General features: G+C 38.9%; 1 pseudogene; it reads right to left on the bottom strand.

Annotated features, from left to right (window-relative positions):
* Positions 1–1,351: 1,351 nt before the first annotated feature.
* Positions 1,352–19,503, bottom strand: LOC142433396 (polyadenylate-binding protein 2 pseudogene; annotated as a pseudogene).
* Positions 19,504–22,148: the final 2,645 nt, after the last annotated feature.

The following is a 22,148-nucleotide window of genomic DNA, read 5'->3' as shown; positions in this document are numbered from 1 at the left end:
AAGAGATGAACCAGTCTGGGTGCAGGGTAGCAATGATGAAACATACAACTTTCATCTCGTTCTTAAATACTTCCTCCCCCCCCCCCCACTAGCATGATCCCAATTCTACCTTACAAATCTGGCTAGCAACTGGAAACATGGGAAATCCAGGACAGATGACTCCTTCAGGACCAGTGGTGAGAGTGATGATGCCTGGAGGGTGGAGAGAATGTGGGGTAGAAAGGGAGAACTGATTACAAGAATCTACGTATAGCCTCCTCCCTGGGGAAGGGACAGCAGAGAAGAAGGCGGGGGGAGAAGTCGGACAGTGTAATTTATGACAAAATAATAATAATTTATGAATGATGAAAGGTTCATGAGGTAGGGGGAGTGTGAAGGGAGGGGGAAGTGAGCAGCAGATATTATGGGCTCAAGTAGAAGGCAAATGTTTTGAGAATGATGATGGCAACAAATGTACATATGTTCTTGACACAATGGATGTATGTATGGATTGTGATAGAATTTTACGAGCCTCCAATAAAATGATTTTAAAAATAAATGAAAGGGGGGGGGAGAAAAACTCCTACCCCCTGGAAATTAGCTAAAAAATAAACAAAATTCACCTCCCACCTCCCTTTGCCCACTTCCAGTCATTCCCACCAAATTAAAGGGGAAAAGACAATGGCAAATCAAGCAACCAAACAAACAAAACAAAAAAAAAAACACCCTAAAACAAAGTAGTGCATTTCTCAATCAAGAGAGGGCAAATTACACTGGAGCTGATAGAAGCAGACAAAAATCTACAGAAACTTGCCAAGAAAGACATTCAAAACAGAAAAATAAACACAAAAGGTAACAAATTAGATCACCAGATTAGCTGAAGAGTCAGGGAGCCAGAAAAGAAGGGTGGGTGGCCAGAGCTGACAGAACAGGAAGCAGGCAGCAGAGGACTGTGAAAGACAGGGAAAAGATGGAGGGAAGGTCACTAGTAGAACAGTTTGGTGTCCTTCCAGAGCCCTGGACGGGGAAAAAAAAACAAGCCTACCACCCATGCCCACCAAACCTTGAGCAGCCACCAGTGGGTGGGGAGGTAGGACAGAGAACATGTGAGCAGCTTGCACAGTTGACACATGTCCACAGTGAATCCCCAGAGCGAATGAGCTACCTGCTCCCCTAGGCCTGGGTCTTGCCTTACTCCGCAAAGCAGGGACAGTCCTTATGAGATTCTCTATGCTTCCATGGTGTATCTTTACGTATGTTTTCCATCAAGGTCATCTATTTTTACTTTTCTTTTTCCCCCTCTTCCGTATTTTCCCCCTCCCTGTCTTCCTAATACACACATTTTCAATAAGGGGAACACCATAATATTGCTCTAACCCATTCCCAGTTGATTGTGTCCCTGAGGCCTGCTGTAGAAACCACTGTAGAATTCTGAGTAGGAGCTGTTTGTTGTAGGTAGTGGTCCAGGCACTGTATCGCGTTTGCTTGTTGGAAACCCCAGTCTGTTACGTTGATGCCTGGTCTCTTGGTTCACTTTGTGATAGCCTTGATTTGTCTTCCACTAAAAAGGACATGATCATCTAAGGCTAACGAAGCCCTCATTGACACCTTGTCTGAGAACTCATGTATGCAAACCCTTCGGGATGGGCACTGAATTTGTCACAGAGTATGGTTACATGATTACCTGAACCACAGCCAAGAAAGTATGCTTTCAGTTCTTTGACTGTTGCGCCATAGCCCACATTGCCAACAGGCAGACCGGGCATCAGTCTCTATCTTTTTTTTAATCCTTTTATTGGGGGCACTTACAACCCTTATAACATTCCATACATCGATTGTATCAAGCATATTTGTACATATGTTGCCATCATCATTTCTAAAATATTTTGTATTTGAGACCTTGATATAAGTTCCCTTTCTCCCCTCTCACCCTCATGAATCCTTGATCAATTATATATTGTCATTATTATTTCATATCTTACACTATCTGTTGTCTCCCTTCACCCACATGTCTGCTATTCGTTCCCTTCAGTGGGGAAGGCTATATATCCAACTTGTGATGGGTTCACCCTGTCTCTCCCTCCCCCTCCACCAACCATCCCCTTACCCTCATGATATCAATACTCCCACTACTGTTCCTGAGGGGTTTAATCTGTCCTGAATTGCATGTGTTGAGAACTCTTATCTGTACCAATGTGTGTTCTCTGGTCTAGCCAGATTTGTAAGGTAGAACTGGGTCATGGTAGTGGGTGGGGGTGGGGGAAGCATTCAGGAATTAGAGAAATAATGTGTGTTTCATCAGTGCTGTACTGCACCTTGGTTGAATCATCCCTTCCTTATAACCCTTCTGTGGGGTATATCCAATTGTCTACAGACCCAAAGCACTACAGAGGACAGCACTGGAGACACTGTGTGTAAAGTGTGCCCGGTCTGACCCATGCACAGCAGGGTGAAACGCAAAGTGAGTGCAACAGGGCAGCAAGGGAAGCAAAGTAACCAAGTCCCTGAGGAATCCTGAAAATAGACTTCTGACTTGGGGGACCGGGCTAGGCACCTCATCAGACTTGATTGGAAAACATACAGAAGGGTCAGCAGACAGACCTGGAACTATCGTGTTCTTTTCCCCTTGTTTTGTTTTGTGTTTTTGTTTGTTTTTCTTTTTCTTTCACCCTCTGTCTATCTATATAAGATAGGCAGGATGAACAATCCTGAGGAGAAAACAATGGCATGGCACCAGCCATTCCAGGGTAACTTGGGAGAGGAGGTGGCAAGGAGGGGGAGTGGGGTGTCAACAAACTCAGGGATAAGGGAATAACAAGAGATCTAAAATTAATGGCAAGGAGGATGCATAATGCCTGGTAGGGTTTAATCAAGTGCAATGTATCTGAGAGGAACTACTGAGAGCGGAATGGAGGGTGAGTATGATAGTAGCCTAGGAGGAAGGTGAAAGGAAATAGAGGAAAGAAATAGGAGGCAAAAGCTATTTATAGCAGTATGACTATAGGCATGTATATATGTAAATATACTAATTTATAATCAAAGTTATAGAGACCAATGTACATATATTTATATGTTAATTATTAAAATAGCAGAAAGACTTTGGACCTCTAGTCTGGGTCTCCCGTAACACAAGAACACTCTAATAACCTGGCACTCTTTCATACTCACCTTCCTAACAGGATCACTGAAGACAAAATGGTGCATAAGCAAATTTGGTGAAAAGACCAGATGATGCCTGGCTATCAAAAGATATAGCATCTGGGGTCTTAAAGGCTTGAAGTTAAACAAGCAGCCATCCATCAGGGAAGCAAATAAGCCCACATGGAAGAAGCACACCAGTCTGTGTGATCATGAGGTTTTGATGGGATCAGGTATAGGTACCCAAAGATCCAAGACAAACAACTATATAATTGCGAATGAAGGGGTTTGGAATGGAGACCTAAAGCCTCTATCTTCTTAATGGCCATAATTACTGGGCCACCATTGCCTGGAGGTGGACTAATTATTCACCTGTTTCTCTACTGAGCTCTGATCACTTCCAGCTTCAGTTGCTCAATGGTCCCCCTTGACCAGTCCTTGCTTCTTCTCCTGATGGCTGGGGGCTCCTGAGCTTTTCTTAGGTTTAGGCACCAGCAGCAGCTTCACGGGTTCCAGTTCCTCAGACTCCAGACCCTATGGTTCAAGCCAAGCACTTTAACCACTACACCACCAAGGTGCAGTGCATACCTTAAAATCATACAAACCAAAATAAAAGAAAGAAAACCATTGCCATGAGTAGATTCTAACCCTCTGTAAGGTTTCTGAAACTAATCTTTATGGGAGCAGACAACTTCATCGGTCTTCTGTGTTGATGGATTTGAATCACAGACTGTGTTTAACAGCCCAGCATACAACCCACAGCTCCATCGAGGCTCCATTAAAAAAATACAATGAGGAACAAATGGGTGTATTTTATACATGTTTTTTTCACTTATGCTTTCAACCACTATAGACCTATAAAGTTTTTCTTTCCTATATTCTCTTGGTCGAGTTTGGGTTTCAAAATTGTTCTACTCGAAAAATGAGTTAACTATTTCTAATCAATAGGAAAGTTAGGATTATATATAATTTTGAAGGCTTATTAAAAACAAACAAACTCTGTGTCTTCTCCATTCTGGAGACGACCCATTTCTCCTTTTAGGAAGGACTTTCCCTGCTTCGCTGAGTTAAAAAATTTTTTTAAATCATTGTGACTTCGTGTCTCTAAGGGGATATTTCAAAATATCCCTTTGGCTAATTTAATGGTTAATTATTTATTCATATATATACATATATATGGTTGTGTTAGACTTAGTGTTAGGGTTATGACGGGTGTTGGGGTTAGGTTTAAAATTAGGGTTAGGTTTAGGGTTAGAGTTAGTATTAGGTTTATGGTTAGATTAAGGGTTAGGACTAGAGGTGGGTTGGGTCATATTCAGATATTCTTGTATAATACAAGACTTGTTGAGTTTGAACTCTCCCAATCTGCAATTTATGAAAAACAGTAGGTTTTAATATGATGAAGTACAATAGATCAATTTATTCTTTTACAGAGTCTGCTTTTGGTGTCATAAATAAGAAATATTTCCCTCACCCAAGGCAACACAAGATTTCCTACCATGTTAATTCTTTTTTTTTAAACTTAATTCTATTAAAAAAAAAACATTTTATTAGGGGCCCATACAACTCTTATCACAATCCATACATATACATACATCAATTGTATAAAGCACATCCGCACATTCTTTGCCTTAATCATTTTCAAAGCATCTGCTCTCCACTTAAGCCCTTTGCATCAGGTCCTCTTTTTTCCCCTCCCTCCCCGTTCCCCCCTCCCCCATGAGCCCCCGACAATTTATAGATTGTTATTTTGTCATAGCTTGCCCTATCTGGAGTCTCCCTTCCCCCCCTTCTCTGCCGTTCATCTCCCAGGAAGGCGGTCACACACACGGATCCCTGCAATCAGTTCCCCCTCTCCAACCCACTCACCCTCCACTCCCCCAGCATCGCCCCTCACACCCCTGGTCCTGAAGGTATCGTCCACCCTGCATTCCCTGTGCCTCCAGCTCCCATATGCACCAGTGTACAGCCTCTGCCCTATCCAGTCCTGCAAGGTAGAATTCGGATCATGGTAGTTGCGGGGAGGAAGCATCCAGGATCTGGGGGAAAGCTGTGTTCTTCATCAGTACTACATCGCACCCTGACTGACCCCCTACCATGTTTTTTCGTAGAAGTTTTATACTTTTGGATTTTCGTTCAAGTCTCTGGTCAATTTAATTTTTGTACATAGAAAAGGTATCGTTGAACATTATATTTTTGCATATGGATGTCCAATCATTTGAGCACCATTTGTTGAAAATATTACTCTTTTTCAAATGAATTGCATCTACACCTTTGCAAAAATCTATTGTGCGGCTTTATTTTTGGACTCTGCTGTGTTATATTGATCTATTTGGACTTTTTACTCTGTTCCATTTACCAGCCTTTATGCCAATGCCACAGTGTCTTAATTGTTGTATCTTTATAATATGTATCGAAGTTAATGGTTTAAGTGTTGCAACTTTATTCTCCTTTTTGAAAATAGTTTGGAGTTTTCAAGGTCATTGAAATAAATATATAGATTTTAGAATCAACTTGTCAACTTCTATCAAACAAATTGAATGGGTTTTAATTGGGAATGCATTGAATATGTAGATAAATTTAAGGACAATTGACATTTTAACCAAAATGAAAATTTCTATCTATGATCATGAGAAACTTCCCAGCATTTTCTTCTAGTTTCCCATGCTATTTTCTATGCAGAGCTTACACATGTTCTGTTACATATTTATCTCTAAATATTATATCTATGATGTTACTATAAGCGGTATAAATTTTCAAAAATCAATTTCTGAAAGTTTGTAGTTATTATATAGAAATGAAATTGACCTATATATTGATCTTATATCCAACAACATTGATAAACTCATTTATTAGTTTTACTAGCTTTTTTGTAGATTCCTTAGGATTCACTACATACAATATAGTGTTATCTGAGAATAAAGAGAATTTTATTTCTTACGTTCTCATCTATCTTTCTTGTATTTCTTTTTCTTGCCTTCATGTATTATTTAGGACTTCCAGTACATGGTGATGTAAATGAAGAGTGGTAACCCTTCTCTAGTTCCTGATCTTATCCATTCTTTCACCAGTAAGTATGAGTATAATAGCATATGTAGATTTTTTTGCCTTTTAAACTATTTTAATTTTAATTTTTAATTCTTTATTGGGAATGAAGTGAAGGTTTACAGAGCATATAGTCCTTGTGTTTGACTACTCTCACTCAGTACAAGATCCTCCAGGTCCATTCATGGCAGGAGGTGTTCTACAGATTCATTGTTAATTTATAATTCTGCATAGTATTCCATTGTTTGCATGCCCCACAGTTTATTAATTGTTCCACCAGTGAGCACTGAGGCTGTTTCCATCTTTTTGGTATTGTAGATAGTGCTGTGATGAACTGGGTGTACATCTCTCTGCGTTATAGCCTACTTTAAAATATATAGAGTAGGATTGATAGATTATATGGTATTTCTGTTCCCATTTTTATAGCAAGTGCCATACTACTGTCAACAGTTGTACTGCTTTCCAGTGCCGCCAGCAGCGCATGAGCGCGCCTCTCGCTGCACCCCCCCTAGCATTGGTGGTTTTCTGTTTGTTTTTTATAAACAAAGTCTATCAATGGTGGAGTGAAGTGGTATTGCATCCTTGTTTTGATTTGCAGCTCTCAAATAGCATTTCTTCATCTGTTTATTGGCTGCTTAAATGTCTTCTTTTTTTAAAACATTTTATTAGGGACTGATAAAACTCTTAGCACAATCCATACATACATCAATTGTGTAAAGCACATCAGTACATTCTTTGCCCTCATCATTTTCAAAGCATTTGCTCTCCACTTAAGCCCTTTGCATCAGGTCCTCTTTTTTAATGTCTTCTTATGTGAACAGTCTGTTCATATCTCCTACCCATTATTATCAGATTATGGTTGTTTGTGTGTGTTTCTTGTTGAGAGGGTGAAGTTTTCTACAGATTTTAGAGATTACTCTTTTGTCTAATATGTTATTGCCAATTTTTCTCCAGCCTGTGGGTGAACTTTGATGAGGTCTTTTGATGTACATGATTGTCTAATTTTTAGGAGATCCTATCATGTATTTTGTCTTCTGCTACATGTGGGTTTTCTATAATACTTGATATTGTGTTTATTCAGTCTTTATGCCCTAAGTTTGTCCTTGTTTTTTTCATGGATGATCTTTATAGTTTTAGGTTTTAGCTTCAGGTCTTTCTTTAATCTATCTTGAGCCCACTTTTGTATATAGAGTGAGGTCCTGCCTCATTCTTCTGCAAATGGAGATTGTTTCTCCTGTACCATTTGACAGGCCAGCATGGAGTAGGGCACCAGTGGAGAGTTCTGAGGGGCCGGCCCCAATCCCACCCGCCCCTCCCCCCAGAAGAATTCATTTCAAAGGACAGCATTGAATCTGCAGCTCCGGGAGAGGGACATATCTGATCGGAGCACACAGGAACAGATGAAGGGGAAGGAGGAGAGAGTGGAACACATCCTGGCTCACCAGGCCTTGAGGATGATGATCCCAATTAGAGCAGCCAGTCCATAGAGGGGACCACATGGCCAGCCCCACTATGAGAGATGACGCCCCTCACTGAACCATAACCCTACAGGGGATAACACTGGAGACACAGTGTGGGAATTGCACCCAACCTGATCCCGCCACACCGAGGCAAGGCACTAAGGGGGTGTAACAGAACAGCAAGGGAATGGCGCGGTGAGGTCCCCAGGGAATGCTGAAGGTGGACTTTGGGGTCAGGGCGTGGTGCCCTGTAGGGAACTGCGTGTCTCCTACCCTGGATTTAAGCCATGGATTTACTCTCGGTTCCCTGCCATACAAACTGCCCTGAGGTTTTACTGCCCTTTGTCTCAATTCCCGCCAGAGGGTGGCTGCCCTGACCCTTGCTAGGATTGGTGCTCTTTCACTAGCAGCTGCTATGCTCATTGGTCAATACATGACTGGTGGCATCTCCCCCCAGGCTCACCAGGAATGCTTCATTACTTCATTAGCATACTTACCTGTTTGATCAGTTGCCCGCCATTCCTTCCTTGTTTGGAGATGCACAACTATTGGCTACCTCAGCTGTGCCTTATTTTACATGTGACGTAATGGTGCCAGCCCCTCGCTGGCTATTTAAACCTCTGCTCTCAACTCAATAAAATGAGGCTTAATCAGATTCCTGTCTTGCCTCCATCTCTCCGCGCCCTTGCCCATCTTCATTCCCAGTCCCTCTTTCAGGTGTCCACGTTCTTGATGTCCCGTGGGACGGGACAGTGCCCCAACAGACTGGACTGAAAAACACTCCTAAAGGCCAACAAACAATTCTGGAAATAACTACAAGCTTTTCCTGCTTGTTGTGTTTTGTGTTGTTGTTTTTTTTTTGTCATTGGTTTGTTGTTGTTTTGTTGTATATTGCTATTTGGTTTTGCGCTGTCTTGTTTTTGTGCATGTTATTATCTCCGCAGCTCTGTCTAAATAAGATAGGCTGGATGAACAATCTGGAGGAGAAAAACAACAGGACTGACAGTTCTGGGGGGACATGGGAGAGGGCGAGGTGGGGGGAAAGGAAGTGGTGTTAACAAACCCAGGGACAAGGGGACAAGTGATCCAAATTGGTGGTGAGGAGGGTGTGGGAGGCCTGGTTGGGCATGATCAAAGGTAATGTAACCAAGAGGAGTTGCTGAAACCCTGGTGGGGACTGAGCATGATAGTGGGACAGGAGGAAGGTCAAGGGAAATAGAGGACAGAGCTGAGAGGCAAAGGGCATTTATAGAGGTCTAGATAAAGACATGTATATATGCAAATATATTTATGTATGAGGATGGAGAAATAGATCTATGTGCATATATTTACAGGTTTAGTATTAAGGTAGCAGAAGGACATTGGACCTCCACTCAAGTACTCCCTCAATGCAAGAACACTTTCTTCTATTAAACTGGCATTCTGTGATGCTCACTTTCCCGACACAACCGCTGAAGACAAAGCAGTTGAATAAGCAAATGTGGTGAAGAAAGCCGATGGTGCCTGGCTATCAAAAGATATAGCAACTGGGGGGTTGTAAAGGCTTGAAGGTAAACAAGCGGCCTTCCAGCTCAGAAGAAAAAAAGCCCACATGGAAGAAGCACACCAGCCTGTGCGATCACGAGATGTCAAAGAGATCAGGTATCAGGCATCATCAGAACAAAAAGTTTTACCACAGTGAATGAGGGTGGGAGTGCGGAATGGAAACCCAAAGCCCATTTGTAGGCCACTGGACATCCCCTGGCAGAGGGGTCTCGGGGAGGAGATGAGGCAGTCAGGGTGCGATGTAGCAACGACGGAAAATACAATTTCTTCTAGTTCCTTAGTGCTTCCTCCCCACCCCCCACTATCATGATCCCAATTCTACTGTGCAAGTCTGGCTAGACCAGAGGATGTACACTGGTACAGATATTAACTGGAAACACAGGGAATCCAGGACAGATGATCCCTTCAGGACCAGGAGTGTAAAGGGTGATACTGGGTGGGTGGAGGGAGAATGGGTTGGAAAGGGGGAACTGATTACAAGGATCTACTCCCTGGGAGACGGACAACAGAAAAGTGGGTGAAGGGAGACATCAGAGAGGGCAAGATATGACAAAATAATAATTTATAAATTATCAAGGGTTCATGAGGGAGGGGGGAGCAGGAGGAAGGGGGAAAATGAGCATCTGATGCCAGGGGCTTAAGTGGAGAGCAAATGTTTTGAGAATGATGAGGGCAATGAATGTACAAATGTGCTTTACACAATTGATGTATGTATGGATTGTGATAAGTGTTGTATGAGCTCCTAAAAGAACGATTTTAAAGAAAAAGACACTATCTCTTTCCCCCCATTTAATGTGTTTCAACCCTTTGTCAAAAATCAGTTGTTGGTAGGCTTAATTCTTTGTTCTGAGTTATGTTCCATTGATCTACATGTCTGTCATTATAACAGTACCAAGCGGTTTGGACTACCATGGCTCTATAGTACATTTTAAGATGGAAAAGTGAAAACCCTCCATGTTTTTCTTCTTTAGTAAATAGCAACAAGAAAAAATCATAGTCATTGAGTTAATGCTGACTCACGGAGACCCTCTAGACAGGAGACAGTAGCGCTATCCCTGTGAGTTGCTGAGGCTATAAAATTTTATGAAAGCAGAAACCCTAATATGTCTCCCCTGGAGTGAGTGGTGATTTCAAATAGCTGACCTGAGGCTATCAGCACAACTCATAATCCACTACAGCGCCAGTCTTTTCTTTTTCTTTCCTTTTTTTAATAACAGTTTATTGGCACATAATCCACACATACAATTCAAGAGTGCAATCATATCAAGCTGAGCTGCACAATCACAACCACAACCAATTTTAGAACATGGTCTTCTTTCTTGTTCTCACTGTTAGGAATGTCTCATTTTCTTGACGTCTCCCCTGCCGGGGTTTTCTATTTCAATAGTGCTTTGTTTATCTCATATCTCTTTCCTTTCTATATACAGTTGGTGATCTATTTTCCATATAATTAAAGAATGATGTTGAGGTCTGAATTTGGATTGCACTACATTTATAGATTGTTTGAGGTAGCTTTGACATTTTCGCAATGTTTAATTTTCATATCCATGTGCGTGGTTTCTTTTTCTATTTATATAGGTCTCTTTTTCTTATTTTAGTAATGTTTTGTAGTTTTCTTTGTACATGTATTTTTGTTAGATTTATTTATAAGTATTTTATCTCATAGATGGATACTATAAATGTTATTGTTTTATTGATTTCCTTTTCAGAACTATATTTGTTAGTGTACAGAAATTTGACTGAGTTTTATATGTCTATCTTGAGCACTGAACTGCTAACTGCAAGGATGCACCAGCTCCTGCAAAGATTTGTGATCTTGGAAATCCACAGGGACAGTTCTGTTCTCTTCTATAGGGTTGCTATGAATGAGAATTGACTTGATGGCAGTGTTTGCGTTTTTTTGTTTACATCTTGTAACTAAATTTTTACATAATGTTACTAAATTTTTCAATTAGTTCCAACAATTTTCTTGTCAAGTATCTGAAGTTTTCCATGTATAGAATCATATGGTCAGCAAGTCTAGAGGATTCTACTTCTTCTTTGTCAATTTTGGTGTCTTCAATTTCCTTTTGTTGCTTGATAGCTCTTGATAAGACTTCCAGCACATTGTTGAATAATAGTGGTGAAGAAGCACATCCTGGTTTGTTTCCCACTTGCAAGGAAAATGCTCTCAGTTCCTCTTCACTGAGCTTTGCATATATTCCCTTTTTGAGTTGAGGAATTTCCCTTCCATTGTTATTTAATCGAGTATTTTTAATCAAGAATAGATGTTACATCAATTGATTTGATCATGCAGTTATTTTCCTTTGCTTTATTTACATGATGGGTTACACTGATATTTTTGTAAGGTTGAACCATCCTTTCATACCTTATATAAAACCCACTAGTCAATGCGTTAGGCTGTATACAATAGAGAAGCAAAGCCAGTGATTATATGAGAGAGAGAGAGAGAGAGAGAGAGAGAGAGAGAGAGAGAGAGAGAGAGAGAGAGAGAGAGAGAGAGAGAGAGAGAGGTTTATATCAAGAAAATGGCTCACACAGTTGTAGAAGCAAGTCAGGTCAGTCCAGTTCAAGTCCATGGGTCAAATGTTAAGAAGTAAAGCTGGAGGGTTTTCCTTACTTATCCAGCTGCAGGAGCTGATGAAGCAGGAAGCAGGAAGGCGAAGCAGGAAGATCGTGGTAGAGGTGAATGAATCCAAGGTGAACAGATCACATGGAAGGCTATGGTGTCTCCCAATATCAACAGGCAATATGATGGGTTTTTGACTCATATCCAAAGAATGAGAGGTCTGTGAAAAAATTGCAGGATCCAGACCAGCAAGAAGCTCTCCACAGTAATACCATTTATTGAGAAATGTTCCCTTCTCTTTTATAAATCTTGCTATTTATTTCTGTTTGTCCTATCTTTACTCTGTTTTTATTTTTCCCTATTATCTTTCTATTTAATATAAACATTTTGGATTCCATATTATTTCCTATTTGGCTTATTAACTATAACTTTTTGTTGTGCTATTTTACTGGTCACTTTAGGATCTACAATACACATCTTTAAGTATCATAGTTAACCTTAAAATAATATTCTAACACTTCCTATAGTATAATAATGCAACATTATTTTTCCGTGACCCTTCCCTGCCCTTATGCTATTATTTTCATAAATTTATTTCTATAAACCTCATAATACATTGTTATTTTTTATTTAAGCTATCAAACATCTCCACTACTTCTCAGTTTGTCTGTCATACAGTGGTGGCTTGTGTGTTGCTGTGATGCTGAAACCTATGTCTTTCAAATGCCAGCAGGGTCACCCAAAGTGAACAGGTTTTAATGGAGCTTCCAAAGTAACAGCAGACAATGAGGAAGGACTCAACTCCCCACTCCTGAGGAGGAAGCTGCTGAAAACCTTATGCATAGCTTTGAAGCATTGTCAAATACTAAAAGCTTAAACCAAGGATGCAAAACACTCTCTGAGATACTGCCAGAGGATGGGACTCTCAGGTCCAAGGGCACACTAAATGTGATTCAAGAAGAGCTGATTTCTTAGAGGAGTGTTGATCATGGTGATGTGAATGGAGGGAGTGGAGTCTTCTATATCTTTATTTGCTGATGGGGCATGACTCGAGGTAAAGAGAAACAGATGTAAACATCTAATGACCAGAACTCGGAATGTGTGACATATGAATTTAGGAAAATTGGAAGTGGTCAAAAGTGAAATGGAATGCACGAAGATCGATATCTTAGGCAATAGTGAGCTGAAATGGACTGGTTTGGGCCATTTTGAATCAGAAAATCATATCATTTACTATGCTGGGAATAAGAATCTCACTTAATCTATCATGAAGTGCACTGCTGTTTGTAGCAAGATTTTATCTATCCCCCTCCAAGTAAATCTAATCAATACAACTGTTATTCAAATTTACACATCAACCACAAAAACTAGTTAGTGATGAAGAAATTGAAAAATTCTACCAGTGACTTCAGTAGGAAATTAATCAACCATACAGTGAAGATTGACAGTTATTGGTGATTGGAGTGCAAAAGTTGGAAACACAGAAGGAACCGTAGTTGGAAAGTATGGACTTGGTGATAGAAATGAAGGCGGAGATTGCATGATAGAATTTTACAAAACCAATGACTTGTTCAGAGCAAATACATTTTTACAACAACACAAAAGGCATCTATACACATGGACTTGCCCAGAGGGAACACACAAAAATAAAATTGACTAAACTATGGAGAAGCTCAGTACCAGCAGTTAAAAGCAGACCAAGAACCAAATGTGGAACAGACCATCAATTGCTCTTATGTAAGTTCAGGATAAAGCTGAACAAAATTAAAACAAGTCCACAAGAGCCAAAATATCACCTTGGGTTGATTCCACCTGAATTTTCAGAATATCTCAAGAACAGATTTGACACATTGAAATGTAGTGACAGAAGACCCGATGAGCTGTGGCACGACATTAGGACCATCATTCATGAAGAAAGCAAAGGGTATTTAAAAGATAAGAAAGAAAGAAAAGATCAAAATGAATGTCAGAAGAGACTTTGAAACATGCTCTTAATCATGGAGTAGCTTAAGAAAATGGAAGAAAGCTTGAAATCAAGGAGCTGAATAGAAAATTTCAAAGGGAAGCTCCAGAAGAGAAACCCAAATATTATAACAATAATGTGCAAAGACCTAGAATTAGATAACCAACAGAGGAGAACATGCTCAGCATATTTGAAATTAAATAACTCAAGGGACAAAATCAAGCCTCGAATTACAATATTGAAAGATTATATAGGCAAAATGTTGAATGATTTAGGAAGCACTGAGAGAAGATGGAAAGAATACAGGGTCACTGTATAAAAGAACTAGTCAACAGTTCGCCATTTCAGAAGGTAGCATATGAGCAAGCACCAACGGTGCTGAAGGAAGAAGTTCAAGCTGCACTGAATTAATTAGCTCAAAACAAGGCTCCAGGAATTAAGGGAATGCCATTGAAATGTTTCAACAAGCTGATGAAGCACTGGAATCACTCACTCCTCTATGCCCAGAAATTTGGAAGACAGCTACATGGCCAACTGACTGGAAGTGATCCATATGTGTACCCATTCCAAAGAAAGGTGGCGCAACAGAATGCTCAAGCAATAGAATGACATCACTGATATCACACGCAAGTTTAATTTTGCTTAAGATCATCCAACAACGGTTGCAGCAGTACATTGACAGGGAGCTGCCAGAGATTCAGGCTGGATTCAGAAGAAGACATGTAATAAGGGATATCATTACTGATGTCAGATGGATCTTGGCTCAATGCAGAGAATACCAGAAAAATGTTTACTAGTTCTTCATTAAGTATGCAAAGGTATTCGACTATGTGGACTATAATAAACTGTGGATAAATTTGAAAAATATGGGAATTCCAGAACACTTCATTGTGGTCACTTGGAACTTGTACACGGATCAAGAGGCAGTTGTGCAAACAGAACAAGGGAGGAGAACGTGGTTTAAAATCAGGAAAGGTGTGTGTCAAGGTTGTATCCTCTCAACATACTAGTACAATCTGTATGTTGAATGAATCATCTGAGAAGCCGGATTATTTGAAGAAGAATAAGGCTTCAGGATTGAAGGAAGGCTTATTAATAACCTGGGATATTCAAGTAACACAATCTTGCTTGCTGAAAGTGAGGAGGAATTGAAGCACTTGCTGGTGAAGATCAAGGATTGTAGCCTTCAGTGTGGATTGCAACTCCATATAAGGAAAACACAGATCCTCACCACTGAACCAATAAGTAATATCATGATAAATGGAGACAAGGTTGAAGTTGTCAAGGATTTTTTCCTGGATCCACAATCAATGCTCATGGAAGCAACAGTCAAGAGATCAAAAGACGTGTTGCATTAGGTAAATCTGTTGCACAGGACATCTTTCGAGAACTGAAGAACAATGATGTTACTTTGAAGACTAAGGTGCACCTGACCCAATTGTGGTATTCTCCATTGCATCATATGCATGTGAAAGTTGGACACTGAATAAGGAAGACCATAGAAGATTTGATGCATTTGAATTGTTTCGTTGGAGAAGAATACTGAAAGTACCATGAACTGCTGCTCCTTGGAGACAAGGATGGCAAGACTTACTCTTACATACTTTGCACATATTGTCAGTCTCTGGAGAAGAATGTCATGTCTGGTAAAGTAGAGGGGCAGCGGGAAGGCCCTCAATGAGATTGATTGGCACAGTAGCAGCATCAATGGACTCCGGCATAAGAATAATTGTGAGCATGGTATAGGACCATGTGATGTTCTGTTGAGTACAGGGTTGTTACGGGTTGGAGCCAATTCAATGGCACCTAACAACAACAACATCAATAATATTTTAAATTTTTAAAATAAAAATGGTTTACCTACATAATTACCTTTTTTTGGTCTCTTCACTGCTTTATGTATATCCAGATTACTACCTGATATTGTTTTCTTTCTACCAGAAACAATTGCTATATTATTTCTTGTGGTGTTTATCTGCTGGTGACAAATTACTTACACCTGTTTCTACAAAAGTTTTCATTTTGCCTTCCTTTGGAAAATCTTTTACAGAGTGTATAATTCTAATTTGGCCATTCTTTTGTTTTCCCTATCATTCTTTAAAGATGTTGTTCCACTGTTTTCTGACATACATATATAGTTTCTGATGAAAATCTGCAACCTTTGTAATGTTTGTTCCTCTCTGCCTTTTTTCTAGTCATTTTAAAAACTTTTTAAATGACTGTTTCTTGAACAATTGGATTTTGATGCTCCTGAATGTAAGTTTGTTCATTGGTTGATTTATGTGCTTGGTTTCATGGAGCTTTTTGCATTTGTGAATTTATACTTATATTTTTCAAAAGATAATGAGAACTTCCAGAAATTCAAGCTTATTCAGATGTGAAATGAGGGATATCATTGTCGACATCAGGTGGATCTTCACTGAAAGCAGAGAGCACCACAGATATATTTTCCTATATTTTTGAGTATGCAAAAGCATTCAACTATGTGGATAATAATACATTATGAATAACCTTTCAAAGAAGAGGGATTCTAGAATGCTTAATTGTGCTCATTTGCAACACGTACATAACCCAAGAGGAAGTCATTCAAACAGAACAATAAAATATTGCATGGTTTGAAATCAGGCAGGTGTGTATATGTCAGGTTTTAATCTTTTCATTATACTTATCTGATCTATGTACTGAGGAAATAATCCAAGAGACTGGGTTATATGAAGAACAAAAAAGCATGAAAACTGGAGGAAAACTCATTAAAAATCCATGATATACAGTTTAGACAATCTTGCTTCCTGAAAGTGAAAATGACTTAGAGTACTTACTAATGAAGGAAGACCAAAGACTACATCCTTCAATAAGGATTACACACCAATATAAAGAAAACAAAAATCTTCACAACTGGACCAATACATAGAGAAAAGATTGGAGTTGTGGCGGATTTCATTGTACTTGGATCCATAATGAACAACCATGAAAGTAGTAATCAAGAAATCAGATGATGTACTGCACTGGGGAAAGTCTCCTTGAAGTATTACAGAGCAAAGATGTCACTCAGAAGACTGAGGTGCCCCTGACCTAAGCCATGCCTTACATGCAAGCAAAAGCTAGACAATAAGTAAAAGACCGAAGAATCCTTGATGCATTTGAATTATAGTGTCGGTGAAGAATGAACATGTCTGTACTGGAAGAAGTACAGCCAAGATGATCTTTAGAACTGGGCATGTCAAGACCTGTCTCATGTACATGAATAAGTCCATGGAGAAGGATTCATGCATAGTAAATTAGAGGTTCTATCATACTTATTAAAGTAGAGGAACAGCAAAAAAGAAGAAAATTCTCAACCAGCTGGATTGACTCAATGGCTGCAACCATGTTCTTAACCAGGCAGTATTTCATTCCGTTGCACGAAGGATCACTGAGTTAGTACCAACAAGATGGAACCTAACAATAAGAACAACAACCATATTGGGGAAATTATTGGCTACTTTTTTTCTTATTTATTCTCTTGGTCACCGTCTCTTACAGTGTCTACTGCTCATAGATGTCCAAGTTGTTTTTAGATTTTTTTTCCTGTCTGTATTTCTTTTTTGGATCACTGTTATTGCTATGTCTTCGAGTTCATTTTTTTACTACACTGTCTAATCTACTGTTAATCTTTTCCAGCCTATTTTACATCACACATTGTATTTCATCTCTCTACAATCATCGTTTGTGTCTTCTATGAGCATGCATCTATATTCCTTCTATATGTAGGGAATGTCTAGCAGATGTAATAATGGCCTTTTCTGCTAGTTCAGTCATCTCTGTCATTTGTGGGAGTTTTACTGTTGATTTTTCTCCTCTCCTTATTATGAGTCATATTTTCCTCCTAATTTTCCTGCCTAATAATTTTTAATGATGGTGAGACATTGTAAATATTAAACATTTTATATATATTTCTCTCTCTCTCTTTTCTTTCTTTTTCTTTTCCCTTTTTTTTCTCTTTTATAGGACACTGTTAGGTTACTTGGAAAGAGTGATCCTTGAAGGTTTGTTTTTAATCTTTGTAAGATGAGATCCGTAAGGGTAAATAAGAAGAAAATTAAATTTTCCCCATTGCCATAAGGGAACATAACCTTTGGATTTGTGAATCCTTTTGCTGTTCCTTTAATATGTATGTAAATATTTTCAATGGCTAAATAAGCCTCTCACTTGCTTTATAATGTAGGAATGTTTTTGTTAAGGTACTGAGAGCCATCCATCTCTTTGAAATGTAGACACAAGGACATCACCACCCCTATCTCCCTGTCACCATGGGAGTTTAGCCTAGGTACCTTACTCTGAAGCTGTTAGCATCTGTTTGTCATAGAAATATGAGAGGTTTGCTTTTTCCTTTGGATAAAGGTGATTAGCTAGAACAGATGGCAACCTCAGTTACTAAGTGAACTTAGGGTGAACTATGAAAGAATGTATAGCAAACACTACTTTCAAGTTGTTTTACATGAGAACAAGTTATTATCTAAGAATATGTATGTAATGAATACATTAAATACATAAGAATGAGATTTCTTTCTCTTTGAAAACTCATTAGGAGATTGTGATACATAAAACTCTGGTTTAATGCTACTAATAAAATTACTTTCTTTTCTGCATTTGAGGAGAGCATTTCTTGGGTTGGCAGAACATTTTATTTTTAATGTTTCTCCACAGGGTCAAAGCAGCAGTTTTAAGCAGCACTCTTCTGAGCATCTCCTCCACACTCCACATATTACAAGTCCTCTTCATTCTGGTATTGGCGAGCACACACTCTTCCTGAACCCATTTGAGATTCAGAAGCGGTTCTTCATTGTTTGGCTGAAAATTGGGCCAAACAATAGAATGGATCCATAAGAGAAGCAATAACACTAGTGATGTCCTCACACATTAGAATAACCAACCATTTAAGATCAAAAGGTCTGCACCACCCAAGAAGAAATTTCAGAAGGGTTAGGAAAGGAGGAGTGGAAAGAGAAAACATAGGAAGGGGGTACAATAAGTGATGATACACTGAGGGTGTTGCAATGAGATGGAACATGATGTGTATGAATTGTTTGATGTAAAGCTAATGATCTCCTCTGTGAATTTTTACCCAATCACAAGAAAAAAATTTTTGAAAATGTAATGGAATTTTCCTAAGACCTCTCTGTCTCTCTCTCTCTCTCTCTCTCTCTCTCTCTCTCTATATATATATATATATATATATATATATATATATATATATATATATATATATATATATATATATATATATATATATATATAAAATCTGGCCTGGATCCGTAAACAGATAGATATCTAGATATGAAGGGCTTCAAACGTTCATGGAAAATGGAATACAAAGATCATAAGTGTTTTCTCATAAATTCTTGAAATTCTGTCCATTTTTAAAGATATTTAAGACAGAAGAGCAAATCTAGTGTCTGTTATTCCATCATGACCTTGTGTTTACTTTGAACCATTTTCTTTCTTTTCTCCACCTCTTCCTGATTCCTTTGTATTAATCAAATTTTTAAAAACCCTTTTCTATTGCACTTATAATCTTGAAGTTACTCATTATATATGCCCTTTCATGTATTTATGTTTAAGTGGCAGCTTACTTTTTTCCCCTAATTGTTCATTGTGCATTAGGTGAAGGTTTACACAGTAGATCATCGTCTTACATTAAACAATTCATCCATATTCTGATTCAATTAAGTGCAGTCTCGATTACCCCACTTACTTTCTGTGTTTCCTATTTCTTCTTCCTTCTGTAACCCTTCTGAATTTGGTCCTTGGATAAATGCTACCATCCTACCAGTCCCTATCTAACCAGTAAGTCCTGCAGGTATTATGATTTTGAGGCTTTTGCACATTTTTATCCCACTCTATCCAGGACCTTCTAATGTGATCCTCCTCTGGCGTAGTGGTTACTCGTTAGGCTGCTAACTTCAAGGTCAGCAGTTCAGAACCACCAGCCACTCTGGGAGAAAGATAGGGATTTCTACTCCTGTTGTCTTGCAGTCATTTGCAGCAAAAATAGACACATCAAGCTATTCTCTGTCAAGCCTACATATATTTGTGGGTATATTACCATTCTGCCTCTCCCACTGGTTCAGCCTCCAAGTTTATCCAAGCATCTACTTGTGGATCACTACTGTTGCAGTAGTGTATTTTCCTCTATTGCCTTTTACTCTTGAAAACTGCCCAATATTTTGCCCTGCTTCCATCATTTGTGTGTGTGTGTGTGTGTGTGTACGCAAACCTCTTACTGTATGTTGACTTCCTTCACCTAAATTAACACCTATCTACCCACTAGCTGGGAGCTCTGGCGATGTAACCACAAGGTTAGTAGTTTAAAACAGCTGGCTGCTCTGCAGAAGATAAATGAGGCTCTCTACTCCTGTAAACAGTTACCATCTTGGAAACCCACAGGGGCAGTTGTACTTTGTCTCATAGGGTTGCTATAAGTTGGAATAGACTGATGGCAATGAATTTGGTTTCAAGACCCTCTAGCCAGGAACTTCCCCTCCCTCCTCCCACCCTTGAGAAGCATCAAAGAATGTTTCTTTCACTGTGGACATTTTTTCTTGACTGTTTATAATAGTGGTCTTGTACAAGATTTGCATTTTTATGGAACAATTTCATTCATTATGAGGTCCTCCAGATTCATCCATGTTATGAGATGTTTCACAGATTCATGATTATTCTGTAACATTATGTAGTACACCATCATGTGTCTGTAGAAATGTTTATTTTTCTGTTCTTCTACTAATGGGAATTTAGGTTGTTTCCATCTTTATGTCATTGTGAATAGTGCTGGGGTGAGCATGAGTGTGCACATATCTGTCTATTCATGTCTTGGCTCTTATTTCTCTAGGATATATACCAACTAGAGAGATTGCTGGGTCATATGATATTTCTAGTCCCAATTTTTAAAAATTAACTATTTTTAACAGTTTCCCCAATGTACAATTTACATATCATACATTTCAAGGGTTCAAATACATTATAAGATTTGTGCGACTATCATCACAATCAATTCCCGTACATTTCTTCTTCCTTGTACTTGTTGTTGTGAGTTCCCCATTTACCATCAACCTTCCCTGCTATGTCCCTTTGAAACTATGAATTCAGTTGTTGTCTCTATAGCTGTACCTATCCTGGGTTTCATATATAGAAAAGCATACAAAATCAAAACAGAACACAAACAGCCCACCAACAATTACAGAATGAAACTGAAAAAAACCTCAACAGAAAACAAAACAGACAGTATTAAAAACTGTAACAATTATACATTGGATCAAGTGAGAGAAACAGTTTTTAGAAACAATTTCATTAGGACATAATCCAAATATTATACAAGTCTATAAATATAGTTCAATCATATCAAGAAGTGTTGTATAATCATTACCACAATCAATTTTATAACATGTTCTTTTTTCTTGTTCTCCTTATTAATTGGCTCCCTATCCCCTCCTTTCCCAACCTCCTCTGCCCAGAGCTATTTCCAATAACCACAGGGTTCCACCACTTAACAGTTCCCAACAATTTATGAAGGTTCCAGGCACAAACGTCTCCAAGTCCACTTCAGCTTTCCTTATCTTCTATCTGTATGAGCGCTTTTAAGCTCTCAAAATGAAGTGCTGCTTCAAGTTTTTTATCTCAGGACCCCTTTACAGATAAAATTTATTAGCTGTCATTCCGGAGTAAGTTCATGCCACTCTTATCTTTCTCAATAAATATAGCCTAAGAGTGGACAGAATGTATGCAGTCGCTATTTGAGTCCTTCAAAAGTAAATAGAAGTAAGTGAATTGAGGAAGAAGATGAGATTTTGTAGTATACTTATCAAAGAGTTTACTGTTTTGTTTCCTTTAGTATCACACAATCAATGCAAGCAGGAAAAAAAGTCCAGGAGAAACTATGTTGTTTTTTTCCTAGCTGGTAGAGCAGAAAATGGGTATCCTAGTGCTTATAAAAATGGGGGAAATTTCCATTTTAAAATATTTTCTCAATTCCCTCCTGTATATCAAAACCAAACCCAAATTCACTGCCATCAAGTCAAATCTGACTCATCGAGTCTGCGAATCTTTATAGGAGTAGAAAGTCTTATTTTTCTCCATTGGAGTATCTGGTGGTTTTGAACTGCTGACCTTGAGGTCTGCATCCAAATGCATATTCCACTGTGCCACCAGGACCAGAGTCCCTAAATGATACCATGGTTTAGAAGCACAGACAATAGTAACACTAGAGACCACATAAACTTTATTGGCAGGCAACCTTCCTTCCTGATCAGAGAAACATTAGTTGCAAGAAAATGACGCATTTGTACTCATTCTTTATTTTTCTGTCATTAGGCTCAAGATGTGGGTGTAGTCCCATAAAGTGTGTGCCACATTAGGGTAAATAAAGATTACATTTTCTAGCTGAAGGACTGAAAAAGAGAACCAGATAGCA

This window comes from Tenrec ecaudatus, chromosome X (genome assembly GCF_050624435.1).
Source record: "Tenrec ecaudatus isolate mTenEca1 chromosome X, mTenEca1.hap1, whole genome shotgun sequence".
Classification (NCBI taxonomy): domain Eukaryota; kingdom Metazoa; phylum Chordata; class Mammalia; order Afrosoricida; family Tenrecidae; genus Tenrec; species Tenrec ecaudatus.
Note: the sequence above shows the minus strand (reverse complement) of the source record. Positions and strands in the feature narration are given on the sequence as shown.